The sequence below is a fragment of the Puma concolor genome, chromosome A1 (genome assembly GCF_028749965.1).
Source record: "Puma concolor isolate L17-30 chromosome A1, mPumCon1.1.hap2, whole genome shotgun sequence".
Classification (NCBI taxonomy): Eukaryota; Metazoa; Chordata; class Mammalia; order Carnivora; family Felidae; genus Puma; species Puma concolor.
The window spans coordinates 94,417,833-94,443,391 of record NC_141667.1 but is presented as its reverse complement, the minus strand read 5'-3'; the positions used below and the strand labels follow the sequence as shown (position 1 = coordinate 94,443,391).

At 37.6% G+C, this 25,559-nt stretch overlaps 1 long non-coding RNA gene across 1 annotated transcript in view; it reads left to right on the top strand.

Annotated features, from left to right (window-relative positions):
* Positions 1 to 2,275: 2,275 nt before the first annotated feature.
* Positions 2,276 to 25,559, top strand: part of LOC147584307 (uncharacterized) — a 93,176-nt gene continuing 69,892 nt past the window's right edge. The window contains exon 1 of the long non-coding RNA XR_015255329.1: positions 2,276 to 2,352. This is a non-coding gene — a long non-coding RNA (uncharacterized LOC147584307). The remainder of the gene's footprint in view (positions 2,353 to 25,559) is intronic.

Here is a 25,559-nt window from a genome sequence, read left to right as displayed (position 1 = left end):
GGACAGCAGGGATACTTCTCTAATCCAGTCTTGGGAATTGAAGAGCTACTGGTTGACTCTTGAGTGCCTTTTGAACTTAATGGCCTCACTTAGCCAGCTGTTTATAGTTGACATGTTGATCAACTATATGTTGTATATAGTTGATATAGTTATTTATTCCTACCTGCTTCATGTACTTGCTTCACCATCTTTTTAGTGTCTTCTCTTCTGCTCTTGTTAACACCTTGCGTAGCGTGAACATGGATATAAATTTACTAGATGGACCACAGCCCACGCTGATGGTAGTGGAAAAGCAGCACCATCTCAATTCTGAGTCCCAGATCTGTCTCCACAATCCAGTAGTAGGGTTGACTTTCTTTTGTGTTTCTGCTACTTTAAGTTGATTATAGAAAGGGGCTTGACCAAAAAGCCATTGTTCCTCAAGAAAAGTGGTTTTTAAACATAGCGTGAATCATTTTGAAAATCCTAGATTTCTGAAACTCAGGTTCTGGATTGCAACCTCTGTGATCACAGAGGCTCTGGTTGTCCTTTCAGATTGCACAAACCTCCTCCACTGTCTCAAATGTAAATTCCTGGCCAGAGGTAAAAACAGCAAGCAAATACAGTCCTTACCCTCTGATACTAGCTAGTTTGCCTCCAGTTTTCCTGTCCTGTGAATACTTCTGGCTTTCTCCCACTTCTTGTGGCTAACAACACACACACACACACACACATACTTCCCTGGAAATACAGTTGTGCCATTTTCTTTTCTCTCAGGCTAGTCAATGATAAGAACCATATTTGAAAGCCAAATAGAACAAAGCTAACCTCCTTTATGGCTAACACACAAGATGCTATTTAGAAAAACGTTGATCCAATCACCACTGGCTCTGTTAAATAAGGGATCCCTAATGTGGCCCATGATCAAATTCACTTCCTCGTTAAGAGCATGAGGATAAGTTAAGACAGAGCCTCCTTTGTTTAAAAGAGGCTGTGTGAACTCCGCCACGAGTCCCCAGACACCCCTAAGTCCTCTGTTCTGAACATGTAATTAATTCGTAAGAAACCAGGTACCACAGCAGCCGCGGTTTGACAGTAGATTCATTCAGCACCCGCCAGATGTGAAAGGCTTTCAAAGTGAGCAAACGGCGCGCCTATTGCCCGGAGAAGCAGGAGCCAGTAACCTCTGGTTTGCAGCCTTACCGTCACCCGGTAATGCCATTTCTAATGTATTTCAATTCACTCTTAACAGTCACAGATGTTTTTGCAAAACCAAAGGTTATTGATTAACCCATAGCAGGTAGGAGGTCCCTATTTGAGTTCTTACATTTTTTAGCCTAAGATAACTTAAAAACCACCCGCTAGCAAATCCTCATGTCACTTGTATTTCACTATTTTTCATGCTCTTTTTCAAAGACAAGTAAAGAGCTATTTTCAAGGATTAAAGGAAAAACATTTTCTTTAAACATTGTATGCTATGTTCAGAGAATTTGCTTTATGGAGAGGAGTGATTCAAATTTCCTATGGGAAGACTCCATTAGAATGTCACTAGATTCACTTCTATTAAACCTCTATTACCAATCTGGAAGATGAAGAAAATGTCTTTTATTTATATTTTGCAATGACACAAAGCTGCAAGAAATACTGAACATAATAAAATAATTGAAGGTGAAAAACCATCTTGACATCAAAATCAATAATACAAAATTCGTCAGCAATAAATATAAAAACTTACATTCAGAATTTAAAAGTCACTTATGCAAAAACAAGATAAAAGAGACTAAGCTTCTAAGTTTACTAAGAATTGGCAATATGGTTTGTCTATTTAAATATCTAACATAATTTTAGACTATGTTAATAAAAGGTCATTTGTACATCAGACATTTTGTATTCTACCCTAGCTAGAACATGTCTGCAATATTAGATTTATCTCTGGACACTGCATTTTAAGAGTGACATGGATTGTGCAGAAAGTGCAAATGGCAAGGAATTTGGAAACTTCGTCAGCTAGTGTTAAATAAAATGAGTAGACAGTTAACCAGTGTGTAAATACACTGTGTAGCATCCATGCCTGATGGTCATTTGTTTTTGACTAGAATATGTTTAATTACAAGGATCTCTTTACTCTGCATTATTGCGCAGTTCACATTTTTAAAGTATTTTCTAACTCTGCCTTCTGTTAGTGCACTTTTCAATCCTACATTATTAGTAACCTATTTCTCTTGACAAACCATTATAGATTTTTAAGCCTATTATAACTATTTCAGAGTATTTCAAAAAATATTTTTTTTCCCTCAGAAAAATCACCTTATGAGAAAAATGTATCAATACAGTAATGAATGAAGATGTTCCTGAGCTATTTAAAATGCCATGGTAAGTACAGATTGTAATTCTCAGAGGTTACTATAATTTTGGGTGGATAATCAAAAAATTGTTTTAAACTTCATCAGTTCTTATGTTTTGTCATTTGAGAACCTGGGCTGAGCTTTAAACATAGCACGTTTATCTGATGGGACAAACCTTAATAACTACGAGATTCTCCTCAGAGTTCATCTTCTCTCTGGTCAATTTCATGACTCAAGAGAGCTGGAGCTGGTAGTTGGGAATGAGCTGATTTTTGTCTTTAAGGATATATAAAATATAAATCATATCCTGACTATGAAGGTCATAAGTTACCATTTAAGCTGGCTCTGTTTACTCTTTACTTCCCTAAAGACCTACCACAAAACGATGAAGAAAAATCTATGGAAGAGAATGGATTTTCATGTTACACCATGTTCTTAATTATTTAAAGTCTACTGAGAGAGAGAGAGTGAGAGAAAGAGAGAGAAAGAAAAAGAGATACTTGGACAGACTGAGATCAAGTCACAGAAAAAGGAAGAATGGACAGGAGTCAGGAGCTAAAGGAGTCAGAATTTGAAGCGGTGCTAATACCCCTAAGTATCATTACTAAGCTTGTTACAAAATTCACACATCAACCCTTATCTGTTAAATTTTGAATTTGCCTCTGACAAAGACAGTGACCTGAAAGGCAGTCCAGAGTCCTTAGACTTAACTCCCAGAAGGTAATTTGTTACCCGACACTCCACGTAGTTCACACAGCATCTGACAGTTCCAAGGAGGATCTTCAGTGTATTTCTAGCAAGAGCAGAAAATATTTCTTTGGCTTCCAAATTCAAAGAGACTAGTATATATAAATTTTGTTGCCCTTGAATTTTTCTGAATCTTATTGGCACTAGGCAAATTTTAAGCTCCCTGGAGGTCCATTTGAGGACTGAAGATGTCCCCATGTATGAAAGGGGTTCTGGGTCATAAAGAGGAAAGAAAAGAAAAGACAAAGGGAACCACATGGAGACCTCATACCACTTGGGTGGGAGCGCTGACAGGCAGTAGCTGAAGGGGAGTTTGTGGTTATTGCCCTGTTAACAGGTCCCTCTGGAAATCCATCATTGGAGGGGGAGTCCCGAAGCAAGGTGTGGGAATTGAAAAAATGGAAAACAGGAAATGCACACCAACAATAAAAAGTAGGTTTTTTAATGAAAAACATATCTATAACGTCCAGTGTTTCAGCCATAAGAGATGTAAAATTCTTGGAAACATTTATTAGTGAGAAGAGCGAGCCACACTTTAGGTTCCTTATAATGATCTCATCTTCAAAGGGAAGGATAAGGAGAAAATGCATAGAATGAAAAATTTTACCCATAAATATATAATATCATATGAAATCTATTTCAAAGCATTGTACAGAATTCGTATCCTTGATACTTACAATGCTGCAGTTAATTAGCTAGGCTACATGAAAAAAAATGAAAAATGAGAGAACAATGAAATGAAACAGATGCCAAAGGATCCTGGAATGAGAACAAAGACAAGGAAATGAAGCAATTGGCAGCTACAGAGCAGTAATCCATCCATAGGCAAATTTCAGATGATAACTCAGAAATATTTACTCAACATTTCTTTTGTTTAGGACTATCCTAAATAAGTAAAGAAAACCATCTAAAAATTCATCCAAATAGGTAAGAAGCTAAAGAACAAATAAAGCTATTTGTCTTCACTCATGAATGCGTACCTGAATAAAAAATAACCGTGGGTGAATTCGGTTTCGGCATAGAGGATTTAGAAATGGCATAACCTTTTAGGGTTTTGAATTGCATTTCTGAGAATATGATCATGCAGGAATTAAAGATACTCTTCCTTTCTTTCTCTTTCAATCTGTGTCTTAAGAACAGGGGACCTTTGTTACATACTCTCGCATACTCAGCACATACATGGGGAACATCCTGTGTGACTTAGATGAAATAACCTCCTGGTGTCACTAGCCACTCCTACAAAATGACACTGAGAATACTGAGTCACCCTAAGCATGGCCTTTGGGATCAATTGGTTATTAAAATGGTTTTAAGAAAGCTCAAGTGTTATATGTTATTTAGTAATTATTGAACAACCTTAATTTCAGGTTCTTTTTTTCCCATTTATATCTCACAAGTTTAAAGAAAAGTGGCAGAAAGTTTCCCCATATTGGAAGTGCTAGAGTGGCTGGAGGAAATGAGTCATCAAGATAATTTATGATCTTTCCCATAACTTGCAGTGCACAGAACATAGTAATCCTTTGTTATCCAGGCCACTCAATGACCAAACTCCAGGACCTTGATGGAATATAATTAAAATAGGATTTCTGTAGACTCAAGTCTCTGCTGCATATCCCAAAATGGCTTTACCTCATCGCAATATGCACATTTAATAATATTTACTGTTTTTTTCTTTCCTACTACATGATCACATGAAGCTAGTCTCAGTAAGAAATTACTTTTTAAATGTTTCTTAGTTTCTAAGAACTTATTGGTAGGAGAGAAAGAGAAGCCCCAAAGAGCTGAAATACTCAGGAAATATGCTAAGAGTCACTGGAGAGACTGAAACTATTAGAAGAGAGAGAGAGAGAGAGAGAGAGTTAATTTGCATTCAAACCAGGGATTTTTACTTAGTTGTTTAGTTTTGTGTTTTGTTTTAAAATCAGAAGATTCTGGATCAATATGGAAGAAATTCTAATGAGTTGTGGTCTTTAAAACTCTTGATATTCAGGAAGCCAAAAGGATATTCTTCAACTTATTTCTGGGGGGCTGGGGGGATGTTCGATGATTTAAGGAATCTAAGAATTGGGTAGAGCCTTATATTTTTTAAAGAAGTTTTATTTTTTCTACAGATTTGTAAAATTTCACTTTGTGAATGCATTTCTAGGTCCAATACATATTACCTTAAATATTTTCTCACCACTGAAATGTGATTCAGCCTGATTGGGTATTAAGGGGTGTCCTCCAGGCCCAGAGCAATGATAGCTTTTCACATCCTGTCTTCTTGTAATCACCCCATCATAAAGCACTTATCCTTAACACCTCAGAAAATTGGGCAAGCCCTGTCCTTTTGTCTGCCACATTATTTATCACAGAGATGCAGCACATTGACAATTCCAGACACCACGCATGGGAAAAGGAATTTCTAAAGTAACACATCAACCTCCCTTTGAGCAACAGGAAACTCCATTCTGTGTGAGAATATTTGCTGAGTCAAACTCTGGTTTGGTAAAATATTTTGTTGGGTGGATCTAATTCAACCCTTTAAAAAGTCATCTGACTCACTCCATGGAAAACACATTTTGGACATTGTTAAGCCCTGGCTGTGCTAGCCCATTACCTGCCCTTCTGGAGACCTTAGACCACATATCTGTACATGTGTATGTGCATATGTGTACCACACACAGTTCTGTGTTACCTGAGGTCATCTCTCAGTTGCTCAGTGGAACACTAAATGCATTTTCCTAAAAGTTGGGTATTCGCCAAAGTATGAAAATCATAAAAATTTAAAATATTTTCTTCCATTTCTAGACAGTGAGCCCCAGTTTTTAGTTTAGTTTAGCTACTGACCTGCCATCAGTACAGCATATGCTCTTGGCAATCTAGTGCTAATCAATCCAACTTACTCATCTGTGAATAATAAATGGAATTTTAAGATGCCCTGCCTAGATTTTGTGGGGTGACCCAATCAGGTAGAGGCTGGAAGCATAGGAGGTGAAAGAATTTATGCAAAGCAGAACAAAGGAGATGCGAGTTTATTGGATACATTGCAAATGAGCAGCAGGCAGGATAGCAAAGGAGAGACTGCAAGGAGACAGTGGTGGGGGGCTGTAATTAAGTGGGGGAGTGAGGAGGTATGGGAGTGTATGAAATTGTCCTTTTATGGTACCTGTGCCTGGTTGTAAGTAGCCCACTGGTCAGCTAGGGCTTACAGATATTTTGAGGTGGTGGCCTAATAAGCCTATTTGCGTTCAACCCACTGGTCACTGTGGGCCCTTTTGCCTCACTCAGGTTTCCATTGCTCAAGCCTGTTGCCTAAAAGTGGCTTCTACAGATCTTGCGAAATTTATCTACTGCAATGGGTTGGAACCAAGTTATGACCGCTACAGGGAATAATAAGGGGCAAAGAGGGATATGTGGTTTCCTAAAATTATGTGCTGAATAATTGGGAAAGAGTAAGATACACATAAATCTCATATAGGACAGAGATTCCAAAAGAATCACTGTAATCACAATACTGGACCTCTGCGTCTCCATCTCTGAGATGTTTATAATCTCTTTTGTATAAAAGCTTTTCCAAAGTCTGATTCTTTTAAGGCATCTAATTTGTGCTCCTATGTGCTGCTTCCCACACTTAGCACTCCTTTTTGGAAAGATTTCTACAGCATGTAAGCCTGATTTTTAAGTGGAATGTAAGTAAGAATTGTTAATTAGCCACGGTGGTTATTAAACATAGAAACACTTAGACCTGCTAATTCAGGTCTTAATTCTAATGGTGCATTCGTCAAATTAACAATTAATCAATAATTATTTCCTTACTTAAAGGGTGAAGTGAGGTGGAGGAAGCAGAATTAATCTTCTTTAAATAGTCTACTATGGGTTATGCATTTTACACATAGTATCTTACTCCCAATTCATGACAAATGCTATTCTTAGCCCCGTTTTGCTAATGAGAAGGAAATGGAGACTCAAAAGAAATTAATAACCAGCCTGAGGTCACAGGGCTAATAGTCAGCAGAGCTGGAACTTGAATTTTGGTGGGTCACAAAATCCAGGCTCTTTTTAAAACACTAAGCTGCCTCCTTATTATCCCAGTTGAGTTGCTATTGCCCAAATGAAGAACGGTAAACCCAAAACATAAAACCAAGGAAAGGTGGGGGGTGAGAATGTCCCTGTATGATCCACATTTATTTTGTTCCTTCCTGGCAGCTCAAATAACCATAGAATCCCTGGTGATCCTAAGCATTTGAAGATGAATGCATGAGGTATGGAAAGTACTTGCACTGAAGAGCCAACTGATCAGCTAATCATTCCAACATGTAGTACATAGCAGCCTCCACCGTACTGCATGCCCAGAGAAAATGAAATAGAGAAGAAAGTACCACAGTTCCTTTTATTGGAGCAGAAACATGAAAGAGAAGGTTAAGCAATAACATATATGAACATTCATTTGCAATTACTTCTCTTCTAACTTAATGTAGGGCCTTGGGTTATACAATAAACTAGCAGTTTGGGCACTTCAAGGCATAATAACTTCCTCTCTTTTCATAGATCAGAGTCAGAGAATAACTCTCCCAAGTCGCACGTCCCCATAAGCCTCTACAATAAGCCTTTTGGTGCTGAATGGTCTGTATTTTTTAGCCTTCTAAGTGACCTTCTAACACTTTCCTTCAAAACCTCATGCCTGTGGTTTCCTAAATCTTCCAGAGATCTTTTTCTTAGGAACTGCTTTCCTTTTTTTTTAAATTTTGCACCACTCCCTCTAATTAATGACAGTACGAAATTTACCAGTTGGGAATCTTCTTAAAGATGACATACAGGGGCGCCTGGGTGGCGCAGTCGGTTAAGCGTCCGACTTCAGCCAGGTCACGATCTCACGGTCCGTGAGTTCGAGCCCCGCGTCAGGCTCTGGGCTGATGGCTCGGAGCCTGGAGCCTGTTTCCGATTCTGTGTCTCCCTCTCTCTCTGCCCCTCCCCCGTTCATGCTCTGTCTCTGTCTGTCCCATAAATAAATAAAAACGTTGAAAAAAAAAATTAAAAAAAAAAAAAAGATGACATACAAATCAATTATTTGGGATTAAAATGAATTTCCTAAATGGTTATGTATCCAGATGAATGTATAGTTAATAAATGATCTCTCTGAGCTATGGAACTGAAATACCATCCAACCTATCTCTAGACATCATTTATAGCATTGTTTTTATCAGGAAAAATGTATTCCCAGTTCTGTATGTATTTATTTATGCAAGAAATATTAATGAATGTCCACTAAAGGCCAGGTAGCATGGCCAAAATGCTAAGTAAATACCTTGAGCTTTTGGGGCATTCAACCTAGTGATTCACTCAGTCAATTCAATACATTAACACACACACACCAAAAACAAGTGTGAATGGGGAAAGTGCAAATGTTGGTGAACATAATGCAGGGGCAGCTAACATAAATAATGAGGATAAACAAGAGTAATAAGCAGGTAAAGATAGTGTTAAAGAAGAGACAGGTCCCAGGCAAAGAGAACATGTGTAAAAGATGAAGCTAGAGAAAGCAAGCAGTTAACTGAAAACACTCAAAAATTAGAGCAAAGTGGAACTTGGGTGCAAAGAGGGTTAGTGACAGGGTGACACTGGGCAGATGAATAGGCGGATTGCGCCTCAGTGGGTTTAGGAGCCATGTGAAAGAGTTTAAACTTTGTCTTAGGAAGAGGGAAGAGTTAAAACAAGACAATCACATGGTCATATATTCTTTTTAAGATGTGCCTGTTAAACTTAGGAAGGCATAAGAATCATCCCGAGAGCTTTGTAAAGTACAGTTTCTTAGGGTCTACTACAGAGAGTATGAACAGTAGGCCTGCAATGGGGCTTGAGAATTTGCATTTCTCATAAGCTCCTAGGTGATGTGGATGCTCCTGGTCTGGAGACCACACCCTAAGCAGTACTTTCTTTTTTTTTTTTAATTTAATTTTTTAATTTCTTAAAATTTACATCCAAATTAGCATATAGTGCAACAATAATTTCAGGAGTAGATTCCTTAGTGCCCCTTACCCATTTAGCCCACCCCCCTCCCACAACCCCTCCAATAACCCTCAGTTTGTTCTCCATATTTATGAGTCTTTTCCATTTTGTCCCCCTCCCTGTTTTTATATTATTTTTGTTTCCCTTCCTTTATGTTCATCTGTTTTGTCTCTTAAAGTCCTCACATGAGTGAAGTCATATGATTTTTGTCTTTCTCTGACTACTTTCACTTAGCATAATACCCTCCAGTTCCATCTACATTGTTGCAAATGGCAAGATTTCATTCTTTTTGATTGCCAAGTAATATTCCATTATATATATATATATGTATATATATATATATGTATATATGTATATGTATATCCATCAACGGATGAATGGATAAAGAAGATGTGGTGTATATATATATACAATATATATATATATATATATATATATATTTTGAATATATGTATACATATATACGTATATATATATATATATACTATATATATATATATATTTTGAATATATGTATACATATATTCATATTCATATATATACACACCACATCTTCTTTATCCATTCATCCATTGATGGATATTTGGGCTCTTTCCATACTTTGGCTATTGTTGATAGTGCTGCTATAAACATGGGGGTGCATGTGTCCCTTCGAAACAGCACACCTGTATCCCTTGGATAAATGCCTAGTAGTGCAATTGCTGGGTCGTAGGGTAGTTCTATTTTTAGTTTTTTGAAGAACCTTTGTACTGTTTTCCAGAGTGGCTGCACCAGCTTGCATTGCCACCAACACTGCAAAGGAGATCCTCTTTCTCCACATCCTCGCCAACATCTGTTGTTGCCTGAATTGTTAATGTTAGCCATTCTGACAGGTGTAAGGTGGTATCTCATTGTGGTTTTGATTTGTATTTCCCTGATGATCAGTGATGTGGAGCATTTTTTCATGTCGGTTGGCCATCTGAATGTCTTCTTTGGAGAAGTGTCTCTATTCATGTCTTTTGCCCATTTCTTCACTGGATTATTTTGGGGGGGGGGGTTGAGTTTGATAAGTTCTTTATAGATTTTGGATACTAACACTTTATCTGATAATGTCATTTGCAGATATCTTCTCCCATTCTGTTTGTTACCTTTTAGTTTTGCTGATTGTTTCCTTTGCTGTGCAGAAGCTTTTTATTTTGATGAGGTCCCAGTAGCTCATTTTTGCTCTTGTTTCCCTTGCGTCTGGAGACGTGTTGAGTAAGAAATTCCTGCGGCCAAGATGAAAGATTTTTGCCTGCTTTCTCCTCGAGGATTTTGATGGCTTCCTGTCTTACATTGAGGTCTTTCATCCATTTTGAGTTTCTTTTTGTGTATGGTGTAAGAAAGTGGTCCATTCTTCTACATGTCACTGTCCAGGTTTCCCAGCACCGATTACTGAAGAGACTGTCTTTATTCCATTGGATATTTTTTCCTGCTTTGTCAAAGATTAGTTGGCCATACGTTTGTGGGTCCATTTATGGGTTCTCTATTCTGTTCCATTGATCTGAGTGTCTGTTCTTGTGCCAGTACCATACTGTCTTGATGGTTACAGCTTTGTAGTATAGCTTGAAGTCTGGGATTGTGATGCCTCCTGCTTTGGTTTTCTTTTGAAGATTGCTTTGGCTATTTGGAGTCTTTTCTGGTTCCATACAAATTTTAGGATTATTTGTTCTAGCTCTGTGAAGAATGTTGGTGTTATTTTTATAGGGTTCGTGTTGAATATGTAGATTGCTTTGGGTAGTATCAACATTTTAACAATATTTCTTCTTCCTATCCAGGAGCATGGAATCTTTTTCCATTTTTTTGTGTCTTCTTCAATTCCTTTCATAAGCTTTCTATAATTTTCAGCATATAGATTTTTCACCTCTTTGGTTAGATTTATTCCTAGGTATTTTATGGATTTAAGTGCAATTGTAAATGGGATCGATTCCTTGATTTGTCTTTCTGTCGCTTCTTCATTGTTGGTGTATAGGAATGCAACCGATTTCTGTGTGTTGATTTTATATCCTGCAACTGCTGAATTCATGAATCAGTTCTAGCAGTCTTTTGGTGGAATCTTTGGGTTTTCCATATAGAGTATCATGTCATCTACAAAGAATGAATGTTTGACCTCCTTCTGGACGATTTGGATACCTTTTATTTCTCTGTGTTGTCTGATTGCAGAGGTTAAGACTTCCAATACTATGTTGAATAACTGTGGCGAGAGTGGACATCCTGTCTTGTTCCTGACGTTAGGGGGAAAGCTGTCAGTTTTTCCCCATTAAGGATGATATTAGTGTTGGGTCACTCATATATGGCTTTTATCATCTCGAGGTATGATCCTTCTATCCTTACTATCTTGAGTGTTTTTATCAAGAAAGGATGCTATATTTTCTCAAATGCTTTCTCTCCATCTATTGAGAGGATCATGTGGTTCTTGTCCTTTCTTTTATTGATGTAATGAATCACATTAATTGTTTTGCAGATATTGAACCAGCCCTGCATCCCAGGTATAAATCCCATTTAGTCGTGGTGAATAATTTTTTTAATGTGTTGTTGGATCTGGTTGGCTAATATCTTGTTGAGGATTTTTGCATCCATGTTCATCAGGGAAATTGGTCTATAGTTCTTCATTTTAGTGGGGTCTCTGTTTGGTTTGGAATCAAAGTAATGCTGGCTTCATAGAAAGAGTTTGGAAGTTTTCCTATCATTTCTTTTTTTTTTCAACGTTTTTTATTTATTTTTGGGACAGAGAGAGACCGAGCATGAACGGGGGAGGGGCAGAGAGAGAGGGAGACACAGAATCGGAAACAGGCTCCAGGCTCCGAGCCATCAGCCCAGAGCCCGACACGGGGCTCGAACTCATGGACCGCAAGATCGTGACCTGGCTGAAGTCGGACGCTTAACCGACTGCGCCACCCAGGCGCCCCTATCATTTCTATTTTTTGGAACAGTTTCAAGAGAATAGGGGTTAGCTCTTCCTTAAATGTTTGGTAGAATTCCCCTGGAAGGCCATCTGGCCCTGGACTCTTGTTTTGTGGCAGATTATTGATTACTAATTTGATTTCCTTACTGGTTATGGGTCTGTTCAAATTTTCTATTCCTTCCTGTTTCCGTTTTGGTAGTGTATATGTTTCTAGGAAATTGTCCATTTCTTCCAGATTGCCCATTTTATTGTCATAAAATTGCTCATAATATTCTCTTATTATTTTTATTTCTGTTGTGTTGGTTGTGATTTCTCCTCTTTCATTCTTGATTTTACTTATTTGGGTCCTTTCCTTTTCCTTCTTGATCAAACTGGCCAATGGTTTATCAATTTTGTTCATTCTTTCCAAGAACCAGCTTCTGGTTTCATTGATCTGTTCTACTGTTTTTTTGGTTTTGATAGCATTAATTTCTGCTCTAATCTTTATTATTTCCTGCCTTCTGCTGGTTTGGAGTTTTATTTGCTGTTCTTTTTCCAGCTTCTTAAGGCATAAGGTTAGGTTGTGTGTATGAGATCTTTCTTCCTTCTTTAGGAAGGCCTGGATTGCTATATACTTTCCTCTTATGACTGCCTTTGCTGTGTCCCAGAAGTTTTGGGTTGTGGTGCTATCATTTTCATTGACTTCCATATACTTTTTAATTTTTTTCTTTAACTTCTTGGTTAGCCCATTCATTCTTTAGTAGGATGTTCTTCAGTCTCCAAGTTTTTGTTACCTTTCCAAATTTTTTTCTTGGGGTTGAATTCGAGTTTCATAGCATTGTGGTCTGAAAATATGCACGGTATGATTTTGATCTTTTTGTACTTACTTAGGGCTGATTTGTGTCCCAGTATATGGTCTATTCTGGAGAACGTTGTGCACTGGAGAAGAATGTATATTCTATTGCTTTAGGATGAAATGTACTGAATATATCTGTTAAGTCCATCTGGTCCAATGTGTCATTCAAAGCCATTGTTTCCTTGTTGATTTTTTGATTAGATGATCTGTCCATTGCTGTGAGTGGGGTGTTGAAGTCTCCTACTATTATGGTATTACTATCAATGATTTTCTTTATGTTTGTGATTCATTGATTTATATATTTGGGTGCTATCACATTTGGTGCATAAATGTTTACAATTGTTAGGTCTTCTTGGTGGATAAACCCCTTGATTATGATATAATGCCCTTCCGCATCTCTTGATACAGTCTTTATTTTAAAGTCTAGATTGTCTGATAATTATGGCTAGTCAGGCTTTCTTTTGTTGACCATTAGCATGATAGATGGTTCTCCATCCCCTTATTTTCAATCTGTAGGTGTCTTTAGGTCTAAAGTAGGTCTCTTGTAAACAGCATATAGATGGGTCTTGTTTTCTTATCCATTCTGTTACCCTATGTCTTTTGATTGGAGCATTGAGTACTTGGACGTTTTGAGTGAGTACTGAAAGATATGAATTTATTGCCATTATGATGCTTGTAGAGTTGGAGTTTCTGGTGGTGTTCTCTGGTCCTTTCCAATCTTTGTTGCTTTTGGTATCTGTCTGTCTATCTATCTATCTATCTATCTATCTATCTATCTATCTATCTATATTTTTTTCATCTTTTCTTCCCTCAGAGAGTCCCCCCTTAAAATTTCTTGCGGGGCTGGTTTAGTGGTCACAAACTCCTTTAATTTTTGTTTGTCTGGGAAACTTTTTATCTCTCCTATTTTGAATGACAGCCTTGCTGGATAAAGAATTCTTGGCTGCATATTTTTCTGATTCAGCACATTGAATATATCCTGCCACTCCTTTCTGGCCTGCCAAGTTTCTGTGGATAGGTCTGCTGCAAACATGATCTGTCTTCCTTTGTAGGTTACGGACTTTTTTTCCCTTGCTGCTTCCGTGATTCTCTCCTTGCCTGAGTATTTTGTGAATTTGACTATGATATGCCTTGTTGATGGTCGGTTTTTGTGGAATCTAATGGCAGTCCTCTGTGTTTCCTGAATTTTGATGTCCGTGTCTTTCCCCAGGTTAGGAAAGTTTTCTGCTATGATTTGCTCACATAACCCTTCTACCCCTATTTCTCTCGCTTCCTCCTCTGGGACCCCTATGATCCTGATGTTGTTCCTTTTTAATGAGTCACTGATTTCTCTAATTCTTAAATTGTGCTCTTTTGCCTTAATCTCCCTCTTTTTTTCTGCTTCGTTATTCTCTATAAGTTTGTCCTCTATATCGCTGATTCTCTGTTCTGCCTCATCCATCCTTGCTGCCACTGCATCCATCCGTGATTGCAGCTCAGTTATAGCATTTTTAATTTCATTCTGGCTATTTTTTACTTCTTTTATCTCTACAGAAAGGGATTCTAATCTGTTTTCCACCCCAGCTAGTATTCTTATTATCCTGATTCTAAATTCTGGTTCAAACATCTTTCTTGTATCTGTATTGGTTAAATCCCTGGCTGTCATTTCTTCCTGCTGTTTCTTTTGGGGTGAATTCCTTCATTTTGTCATTTTGAAGGGAGAAAAGGAATTAATGAGGTAGAAAAATTGAAATTAAAAAATATTAAAATTAAAAATTAAAAATACACACACAATAATCAAATAGATGATGCTAGATCCTAGGTGTGTTTTGGTCTGAGTGTCGAAAGTTGTTTGACAGATTAGAGAAACAAACCAAAAAAAAAAAAAAAAAAAAGGAGGGAGAGAAAAAAAAGGAAATCGTTTGAGAATTTGGAAAAATGAATACACTAAAGTACACTAAAATACACAAAAGTAGAGAATATAGTAGAAAAAATTATAGAAAAATATTTTAATAAAAATTAAAAAGAAATATGAATTTTTTTGTTTTCTGTATTTAAGAAAAAATAAATGAAAAAGCAAAAAAAGAAAAAAGAAAAGACCAAAAAAAGAAATCATTTGAAAATTTGAAAAAGTGAATACACTGTAGTAGACTGAAATAAAATGATGGGAGTAAGATAGAATTTGAAAAAATTTACATAAAAGCAAAAAATGTAGTAATAAAAATTAAATAAAAATATTTTTAAAAGAAATTGAAAGTAAAAATGAAGTTTTTCTCTTTCTGCATTCAAGCAAAAGGAAAGAAATGAAAAAGAGAAAAAAAGAAAAAGAAAGGAAATTGTTTGAAAATTTGAAAAGGTGAGTACACTGAAGTAGACTAAAATAAAATTATGAAAGTAAAGTAGAATTTGAAAAAATTTACACAAAAGTAAAAAATATAATAATAAAAATTAAAGACAGATATTTTTAATAAAAATTGAAAATAAAAATGAGTTTTTTCTCTTTCTGTATTCAAGAAAAAGAAAAGAATTGTAAAAGAGAAAAAGGAAAAAGAGAGAAAAAAAATTGAGTAGATGAACCTGCTAACAGATTTAAGTAGGATTGAAATTGCTTTGTTTTTCCCTAGAGGTCAGTCCATGTAGCTCTTTATAGTCCATAAATTTAGCGGGCAGTGAGGTTTGTGTTCTCAAAGAGCCAAGTTGGCCCAGTTGTGCAGGGCTCGGTGTAACAGCTCCTCTCTCCCCTAGCTGGTGCTGCTAGCCCACTGGGGTGGATTGTTGCAGTGCTCGTAGGTGCGCGTGCGCATGCACATGCGTGGGACTGGTGAAAAAAACGGTGCCACCCAGCCACCCAGTCTGTTCTCCCGGATCAGCAGTCGCGCACCGGTCCTCCGTCTTCAGCTCTCGTCCACTCCCAGCTTTTCCACTCTCTGTGACCAGGCCCCAGGCAGTACCTCTCTCCCAAGTTTTGTCTCAGATGAGGTTGTTTTCCCCGGCCCCTTACTTCCGAAGGACTGCAGCTTTGACCCGCTCCGCCCCTCTGCAGGAGGGTCTCACCGAGCAATGGCCGAATGTCGGCTGCACCCAGGAACGCCCTGCTGTTGCCCCAAGATTGCGTCCAGGTGCCAGCCTGCCCCCCAAAAAATTCGCGAGACAGTAGCCTCAGCGTTTCAGAGACCATGGAAAATCACAACACACATCTGGCACCAGGCTTCACCCTCAACAACCTTGCCCCAGCACCAGCGAATGTGGCTGCCTTCCGGGGTCTGCTGGGACCAGGTGGCTTCAACAGTCTCTACCAAATGTCCTTCCAGCAATGGAACCACTTTTCCCCCTGTGGCCCGAGAACCTCTTGGACCCCACTCTGTTCCTGGGGATTCATCTTTGCCACCAGAGCACCGCCAGGTATGGAGCTGCGGAGTTGGAGATTTTGCGCTCCCCTTGTTTACAGTCTTAATGGAGTTTAAACCCTCTCCTTTCTCCCTTTTTAGTTTAGTGCCTGCGGCTGTTTCCAATTTTCCAATTTCTCTCCAGCTGCTTTTGGGGTAGGGTGCTTTTCCCACATGCTCCTCCCCCCCCCCCCCCCCGCCTCCTCTCTCTGTTTGCAAAAGTACCTCCCTTCCTGCACCTTCTCACTCCCCAAGTTCACCTCTCTGTGCCACGTACCTGCTGAATTCTGTGGTTCAGGTTGTGTAGATTGTTGTGTTAATCCTCCAATCCGTTTTCTAGGTGTGTAGGATGGTTTAGTGTTGGTCTGGCTGTACTCATGGATGCGAGACACACAAAAAACTTCCATGCTGTTCTGCCGTCTTGGCTCCTCCCCTGAGCTGTACTGTCTTACAACATTCACTCTTGCATTCTGCAGAACATGTTGGAAAGGACTGAGACTGAGAACAAAGAGCAGTTGTGAAAATTCGGCTTTTCATTCATTCATTCGTTCATTCACTTACTCAGCAAATATTTAAGCAGCATATGCAAAATTCCTTTGTAAACACAGGTGACATAGAAGTAAACAAAACAAAATCTTTTTTCATAGAGCTGATATACTAATCAAAGGAACTGACCCAAAGCATCTAATAAATAAATAAATTATATTAATTGGTGGTGAATGCTATGAAGAAAACTGAAACAGGATAAAGAGAATAGAGACTCGTGGTGGGAGTGGGGGATGCTATTTTAAATGGGGTAGTCAAAGAAGGTCTCCCAGAAAATGTGATCTGTGAGTGGAGGAGTAAGTGAAGTGAGGAAACAAGTCATAGAGGCATCAAAGGAAATGTTTTTCAGGCAGAGGATTAGCATGTGCAAAGGTCCTAAACTGGAAGCATACTTAGTGTTTTGGGGGGGAGAAATAGTAAGAATGTCGGCAAGAGTCAAGAAGGGTGAGGTGGGCATAAGAGAACATCAGCCAAGTATGAGAAGGAGGACACTTTGGTAAAGATTTTGGATTTTAGTTTGAGAGAATTTAGAGGTGATTAAAGGGATATAGGTGTACAGAAGTGGTTGTTTGATGTTTGAACAGAAGGAGAACTGTTTGAATTGGTCACTGTGAAGAACGGGGAGAAGCTGAGACAAGTGATACACTGAGGATGCTGGGCATGTAAAGGACAGGGTGGTACATTTAGAAGTGCCGATCTATCTGGTATGATTTTCTCCAGCTGTGCTGGCACAGGTGAAGACATAGTGGCAGGGAAGGATCTAGCATTTTGCAAGACAGTTGATGTAACGTAAAAATAAGAAGCTACAGTGATAAGTAAACTGAGCTGATCTCACCATGGAATATGACTTAATTTGTGAACTATGTGTATTATAGATATACATTTCTAGATGAGCCTGTTATTCAGTGACCCCAATCTTCTAATCCATTAAGTGCTACAATGAGCGCTTAAAGGTTTTTCCTCAATGACACATTATCCAAAAGTAATTTATTTTGGGATATCACTAGAGTTTGTATTCTTGTTGAAATTTGAGTATGAGGTTTCAATATGTTAAGCCCACCCATCAAGCAAAATAATGAACACATCCCTTTAGGGTTGGACTGCACAGAAGATGGAAAGAATGCAGTGCCCTCACTCTGTTCTCCAGCTTGACTAATCCTTAGTTTCCACTCCATTGAAAAACTGTAAACACCCCCCCAAAGCTAAAGATCTCTAAGCTTGCTTTTAAACAGCATCCAAACAGCAGTAAGATAATGGTTTGGATTTAAACGAAAGCAGTATCCAATTCCAAAAGAGCTGGAGAAAACAATGATCTCAACCTCACAATGCTGAGAGGCCTGTGCTAAGTAGCAGGGTGGTGGGATGCGGTGGTTGGTAACTGGAGAGCAGGCTCTAGAATCACACAGTCACATTGTGGCTTCGCTATGGAGAAGCCACACGGGCTTCTCCAGATCTTGATTTTTCTCATCTGTTAAAATAAAGGTAGAAATATATATAGTGTGGTTACAAATAACAATATGTAAAAATCTGAAGCTCACAGAGTGCCAAATTCATTTTATAGTTGCATACATGTTAGCCATTATTCTTTCTGTTGTTCTGATTAACAAAGAAAAACTGATGAAAGAAATGAACAGGAATTTGAATGACAGAAGGCAATTGGGAGATGGATGAATGAGGACATATATAATATCAAATTGTGAAAAAAATATTCAAAATTTATTTAACACTGTAGAACTTTAATGTAACTAATGAATATTGATTTTACTGAGAAATAGGCATCTGATATAATTTTAAGCAAAAAAATAAAAAAAATTAGTATACAATTAATGAATACTTATAGTAGAAATTTTGGATAGCTTTACAATAAATTCAATAAAAGAAATCACTCATAAGCCTAGCATCTAGAGGTGATCAAAAGTTCAGTGTATATCCTTTAAGCCCCTTATAAAACAAATTAAATTACATCAGTGTTTTTTTAAAATGTTTATTCATTTTTGAGAGAGAGAGAGACAGACAGACAGACAGAGCATGAGCGGGGGAAGGGCAGAGAGAGAGGGAAACACAGAATATGATATAGGCTCCAGGCTCTGAGCTGTCAGCACAATACCCGACACCGTGCTTGAACCCATGAACTGTGAGATCATGACCTGAGCTAAAGTCGGACGCTTAACCTACTGAAACCACCCAGGCACCCCAATATGCTTTTTTAAAGTAGCATTATTTTAAATTTGAAATTAATCATGATATAAAATCATGATAATGATTTTATAATAAGAGATTGGATACTGTATCCACACTTCTGCCAGTGATGGATAATCCAGTTGTATATACAATTGGTTTCTTTTCTTGTTCATTCCTACTGAATTAGAAATACCTAACTCATAATGATAGGTTATTAAGTATGGCACTACTTTGTTTGTGTTTGAGGTTTTTTTCCAGAGGATTCTGGATATTCAGATGAAACAATGACCCAGAAACTATGGAGCCAAGAGGACAGTCCATTATTAAAGTGATAAGAGCTTGTGAGATGAGAAGTTCACCAACCATAGGAGAAGGTAGGTCCCCAAGAAGAAGGACCATGCAACATCATGATAAATATAGGGAAATAAATTATTTCCCCAGATTTTTCCCAAAGGAGGTGATTTATTCATATAATTATATTCTAGGCAAAGGAGAATAGTCAGATATTTTGAGGTCTGCTGTCACAGTATCCAAGTTGACATTGATACCAACGGGCATAAAGCATCAAGATGGTAAGTTGTTAACATTGAATCACTTCTACCATGGAGGGCAATGGTTCATCTTGGCTGGAATTGACACATCTTTTGAGTCAGAGTTTGTCTGTCCTATTCACAGGGCCTGACACCACTGTTCAAGGGTTTATGGAGTGTTTAATCTACTGACATGGCATCCTATTATCCCATGAGACCAAGGAACCCACTTTAAAATAGAAAAGAGGGAAGAGTGGGCATATGCCTATGGAATTCACTGATCCTATCACATACTGTAGCACCCAGAAGTTGCCAGCTTGATTAAACAATGGAATGTCTTTGTATTGCTATAGCTATGGTACTAGTCTGGAGTAGTATTCTTCACTGCAGAGTATACCATGAGTCAATGAATATTGTATGATGCATTGTCACAATGGAACCAATTTATGGTTCTGGGAATCAAGAGCAGAAGCAGGAGTATACTCACTTACCATTATGCCCAGAAACTTCCTGTATGGCTTAAGGTTTCTAAGTGTATAAAAAGAGAAGTTACAAAACTTTATGAAGACAAGTCCAGTGGTGATACAGTGTTGTTGCTGCTATATTTTATTGGTTAAAGTGAGTCACAGGGCTAGTCCATATTCAACAAGCATACATTGCCTTTCTAGGCTTAATGTAAATAACTTGCCATCTTGATTCATCAGGCCCCTTGAAATCAATGAAACTTTGGACCGTGTCCAACAGCCCTCAAAATATTCATGTGTTCTCCTTTCTGCAGAATTCAGTCACATGAGGAAATTGCCATTGGACCCACTGGGGAAGGAATTATCACTATAGAGTGATATACTTAACATGATGCTGAAGGTTCTTCCTCCTGGGGACATGGCTTGAAAACATTCTATTTAGGGGCCCAGCAAAGGGGATAAATTCCAAGAGGAATAACTCATTGAGAGCCACCATGGTCACAGACCAAAATACTCCAAAACTGAGCCCATCATTTCTTTCAGATTATTGGTGGGAACTCAGGTTCTATCCAATTCCAAAGGCCGTGCCTTAAGTCACCTTCCTACACTGTGCAGGAAAGCACCTCTAGTATGAATCGTGGCCCTCCATTTTAGGCACAAACTTATCTCAGAGGTAGGGTTGCAAATTTGAGGTTAATTAGTACAAATATCCTTGGTCTCTTCTTGTGTGACCCTGTATTTCTGATTTAGGATTTTATTTGTGTTTTTGCCAGATAAGCTTTTCCCTGGTATCTACAGATGTGTAAATAGTTCTCATGTCTAGCTCCTATGTTACTTTACTTCTGTCTCCCATTTTTCTGTAATATTTTATAGGCTGATAGAAAAGGGAAAAACAGGAGTAAACAGTTTTCTGTTTTCATAATTAAAAATGAGGGTTTAGTTCAGCCCTTTGAGGCAGAAGTTGGTGAGGGGAGCCAGTGTGGAGAGGAGATAATAAGCTGCATAATTAGGAGACTTTTCAAATTATACACTTAGGTCTCTGATGAGTTGATAGAGAAGAGAAAGGGAAAAGTTTGAGGACCATCATTAGTACTGTTCAATGGAGAACATATGGCCAATATAATGCTTATTTTCCCCAAATTTATTGGAAAATAGGGAATACTTATCCTTAGTTTTTATCTAAACCCTAATCATTTAATATTTTAAAATGCTTTTTTACTCACAAAGCATTTTGCAGAATCTGACCCTTAGCAGTTAGCATTAGCTATCATTGCTTTTTGTTGATTTTGTCTTGTGTCGGTACCTACCTGATAGTTAAGAAAAGCTAAGAAATACAATTTCTGGAAGTTTTTAATACAGAAAGTTGTTTTAGCAGAAATGTGAAATTTGAGGAAAAGCAAAAATATTTTCAGCACTCTGTTCATATCCCTCTGTAGATCTCTAAAATCACTTTGCAAGTTTTGGATCAGGGAGTTTCCTCTTTAATTTAATTTGCAAAATGACCTTAAGGCCAAGTGATTCTCTGGGTCAGATAAGCACTTAGTGAACTAGAAGTCCCTGGGTTTCCTGCATACTACCAAAGTAGCTTGAGGTTGTGTTCATGCTGAAAATCCACTGTCCTAAGTCTATTAGCATATCCCTGCCAGACTCAGAGTGAGAAGGTTCTCCTTGGTAGCTCAAAGTCCAATTCTAAATGGAACTCAAAACAAAAACAAATATATGATAATAGCTGATAAATGCTTGATAAAATATGAAAATATGCCTAATCCCTGTCATAATAAAAGAAATGGAAATTAAAATAACACCAAGATACTTTTTTTTACTATTAGATAGGAAAAAACTTATAATAAACAATATATAATATATTATATTATATATAATATATAATATTATAATAAACAATGTTGAATACCCTATAAAGAAGTAGGCATTGTCATATATTGTTGCTAGGGGTATAAATTGACTATTTTGAGATCCAACCGTTACTGTTTTTTAGAAGCTTTGTTTTCTAGAAAAACTTGAGAAGGTATTACTGCTCTATTACATAGAGCATTTCTACAATGCTATAATAATACTGTTTTATAATTTTATTCTGTAAGCAAGTTTTTCATAAAAACATTTCTATTGCCCTGTCAATATAGAGTAGGCAAGTATTCTAAAATAAAATCTTGAGAATGAATTTGGAAAGGTTTAGATAATCATGCTAAATATGATCTCCCTTGCTTGTTTCCTTCCACCAAAAAAAAAAATGTTACTTTTTCTTTCCACCTCTATGTATCCATATCTATGGCCCTGTCTGTCACTATAGACCTCTGCAGCAGATCCATGAAAATGACTAGATATCTTAGAATTGAATAAGCATGTTAATTTACTTATTGATTACCAGCCCAAGAAATTCAATAAATATTTACAAACCTTGCCAATATTTCAAAATTGGGAGTGCTCATATAAAAATCCATATTTCTTTGCATTCTCAAACCAAGTCTGTATTTCCATATAGAATCAATATAGTAGAGCTGAGGAGCAGCTGAAGACTTTAGAATGGACTTGTACTGTCTAAACTGACACAGTCCTACCTACTCCTCCTTAGTCTTTCATTTTTTACCTACATAGCCCAGGACCTTTCAGTTTGCCTCTCTCGCCTAGCCATTTCCTCATAAAGTTGAGCCTAGCACATTTCAGTTTATATACCTAGATCTTGGGTGAATTGGAAGAGATGGGAAAGAGGGAAGTTTGAAAAATTACTATTGTTGTCTTTTTAATAAAGAACATACATATTATGCTTACTTTCTTAAAAACTGATCCCTGGAGAATGCTTATTCTTACTTCTTATTTCCAGCACATAGTATAGGTTCAATAAATGTTTATTTAATGAATAAAGGAAGATCAGTTGGTCAAAATACCTTAGTAAATCAACTGCTGAGTTCCTAGTCCTTCTAAGTCCACGTTTGCTCTTTATTGCAACTGAAAACCACTTCCACCAACACCACTGTTGATTAAAATCAGTACTAGAAAATTATAGCATGTGTATCAGGTAGGGTCAAGTGTAAGTTGCTATAAAAAAGAGGCACCAATATATAGTGGCTCAAAGAACATACACATATTTTTCTTGCACATAATAGGTACTTGGATAAGAAGGTCATTCTCTTCCACTCAGTCATTTAGGTAATCAGAGCAATTCTTTTTGCTGTACTAGATCATATTCGGGCACTTCCATATGGCATGCAAGTAAGGGAAGAGAGAACACAGACGCAGTATTTTAAGGTCAAGACTTGCCATTAGAGTCCCATAGGAGCTGAGGAAATACATGACCTGGCTCTGCAGCCAGGTGCCCAGCAATAACCCATTCTATCCTCATGCAAGAAGGGGAGAATGGAGTCTGATTCCATTAGATAAATATTCAAAGCAAAGACTAAACGCAGACAGTATTCAGTATTTATCAAGATGAACTTCTGACTCATTAGAGGAAGTTCTTCAAGAATGCAGGCTCAGTGTTTGTGCAAGAGCGTGATGAAAAACAAAAGAAGGTTACTTACGACAAAAACACTCAACACGTTCAGCCTGATACCACTCAAAAGGCTTGTGTTTCTTGGTGAGTGTCTATTTATGGTGCACTTTCGGATTCCTTTTGTAGTTTATTGAGAATTTCTCAATTTTGGCACTGTTGGCATGTGGAGCTGGATAATTCTTTGTTGTAGGAGCTGTCCTGTGCATTGCACCCTTAGTCTCTACTTGCTAGATGACAGCCTTCTGACCCCAACCTCCATTGTAGCAATCCAAGATGTCTCCAGACATCGCCAAATTGTCACCAGTTGAGAACCTTGGTTTAACTATGATCAGAACTGCTGGAAATATGGCAATTTTGATAAAACATACTTTACAATTAGCCTCTTTCTGTGGATGCATGCTTAATATCTACACATCTGTCCTGCTCATATTTGAGCAGTGTCACCACTACAATTGTCTTTTGAAAGTTATTTCTGTTATATTCTGTTAGCATTAATAGTTTTTTTCCATACTTTATATTAGATCATGCTGCTTCAAATGGTTTTAGACCTGGTTTATGAATCATGCTTGATAGCAAGGTTTAGATTATTAGGTTAAGTAAAAAAGAATTTGCAAATGGTTCAATGGTGGCAAAAATAAGATGTTTATGCAGGAATGTAAATTATGTAGGATCATAAGGTTGTAAAGAGTTGGCAGCAGCTGTGTGGAGAGAAAGTTTGATTGCATATCAGTTGGGTTCATTGAATGGATTTCTACCTCAAGAGTGGAATTTGCCTAATCCTGTTCAAATCACTATTCATCTCTGACAAAATAAAACATTTACTAAAGAAAGGTTAAAAGTTTTTTTTTCTACTTAATCTTTCTGCCTTTGAATTTAGACAAGTATTTGATTGTCAAAACACTAAGCTTGGTACAGCTAGGTATTCTGGCCGTAGGGGAGCAGGAAGTTAGTAAGAAGCCTTAGCTCTGAGATTGTGCTCCTCCCCTCCCAATTCTGAAGGAATTTAAGGTAAAAAGAAATCTCCACCTGGTATTGAATAATATTTCTTTGTGGCTTTATCCTTTTAGATTCAGGCTGACTATAGGGCCTACTTTACCTAGAGAAATTTTACATACCCACAGCTTTTTATGCCTGATTAGCCCTGTTTTACATCTCTTGAAAAACTTCCCTAGTTGCCACAGCTTATTGGATCAGCAGTGGACATGTGACCCCAAAACACCGAATTTCTGACAGTAACTTATGACCTTGTCTGATCCTAAAAGTGAGCTAGACCAATCATACTTCCTTTTGAGGATTTAATCTAGGAAATCTCTAGTGAATGTTCAAGTTAATAAACTGCATTGAGGAATGGGCCATGAGACAGTCAAGATCTTAAGACAGACTCAGAACTATAAGGCATGATGCCAAACTAGCATCATGAATAAGAAAATCATCTATGAGTATACAGAAAGTAAATTTTAGAACAGATTTATTCAGGATAGAGGAAAAGAATTGGATTCCTCTCCTTTCACTAAAATTATTGTAAGGACTCCAGCAGAAGGTAATATTGTTTAATGGTTAACTATGTCAGGCTATGGAATCAGACAGCCTAGGTTCAAATCACAGTGTTACTATTCAAGAGTTGAGTATGCAAATTACAAAACTCTGTGCTGTAGTTTTCTTCTACCTCAGAACTTGGAGAGAATAAAACTGAAAGGAATTCTTTTAAAAATAATTGTCCTCTTTGTGAGCAGGTCTCTGGATATGCTCACCTTCTTTTGTTCTAAGCCCTCAACATTGTCTGGGGTCTGCTGTTTCCCCCTATTACTTTTCCAGTTCCTAGGTATGTTAAAAAACAAAAACTAAACAAAGGGCCCCCACCCGTTATATAAGTATATAAGTTATATAAGTTATATAAGTTATATAAGTATATAAGTTACTAGCTGAGGATATTACACCCTTCTGGAAGGCTTTGGGGCAAGATGTCACTTTTTGGTATACTAACTGCTCAAAAATTCCCAGGTCCCTATGCAATACAGCTCCACTTTTTCCAGCTTTAGCTCTTTTTTCCTAGAGAGGCAGTCCAGTCCTGAGAGATTTGTTGATTTCAAACATGTCTCTCTCACAAAAGTTTCACAGTTCTGCTCACTATGTATCCCTTACCAGAAT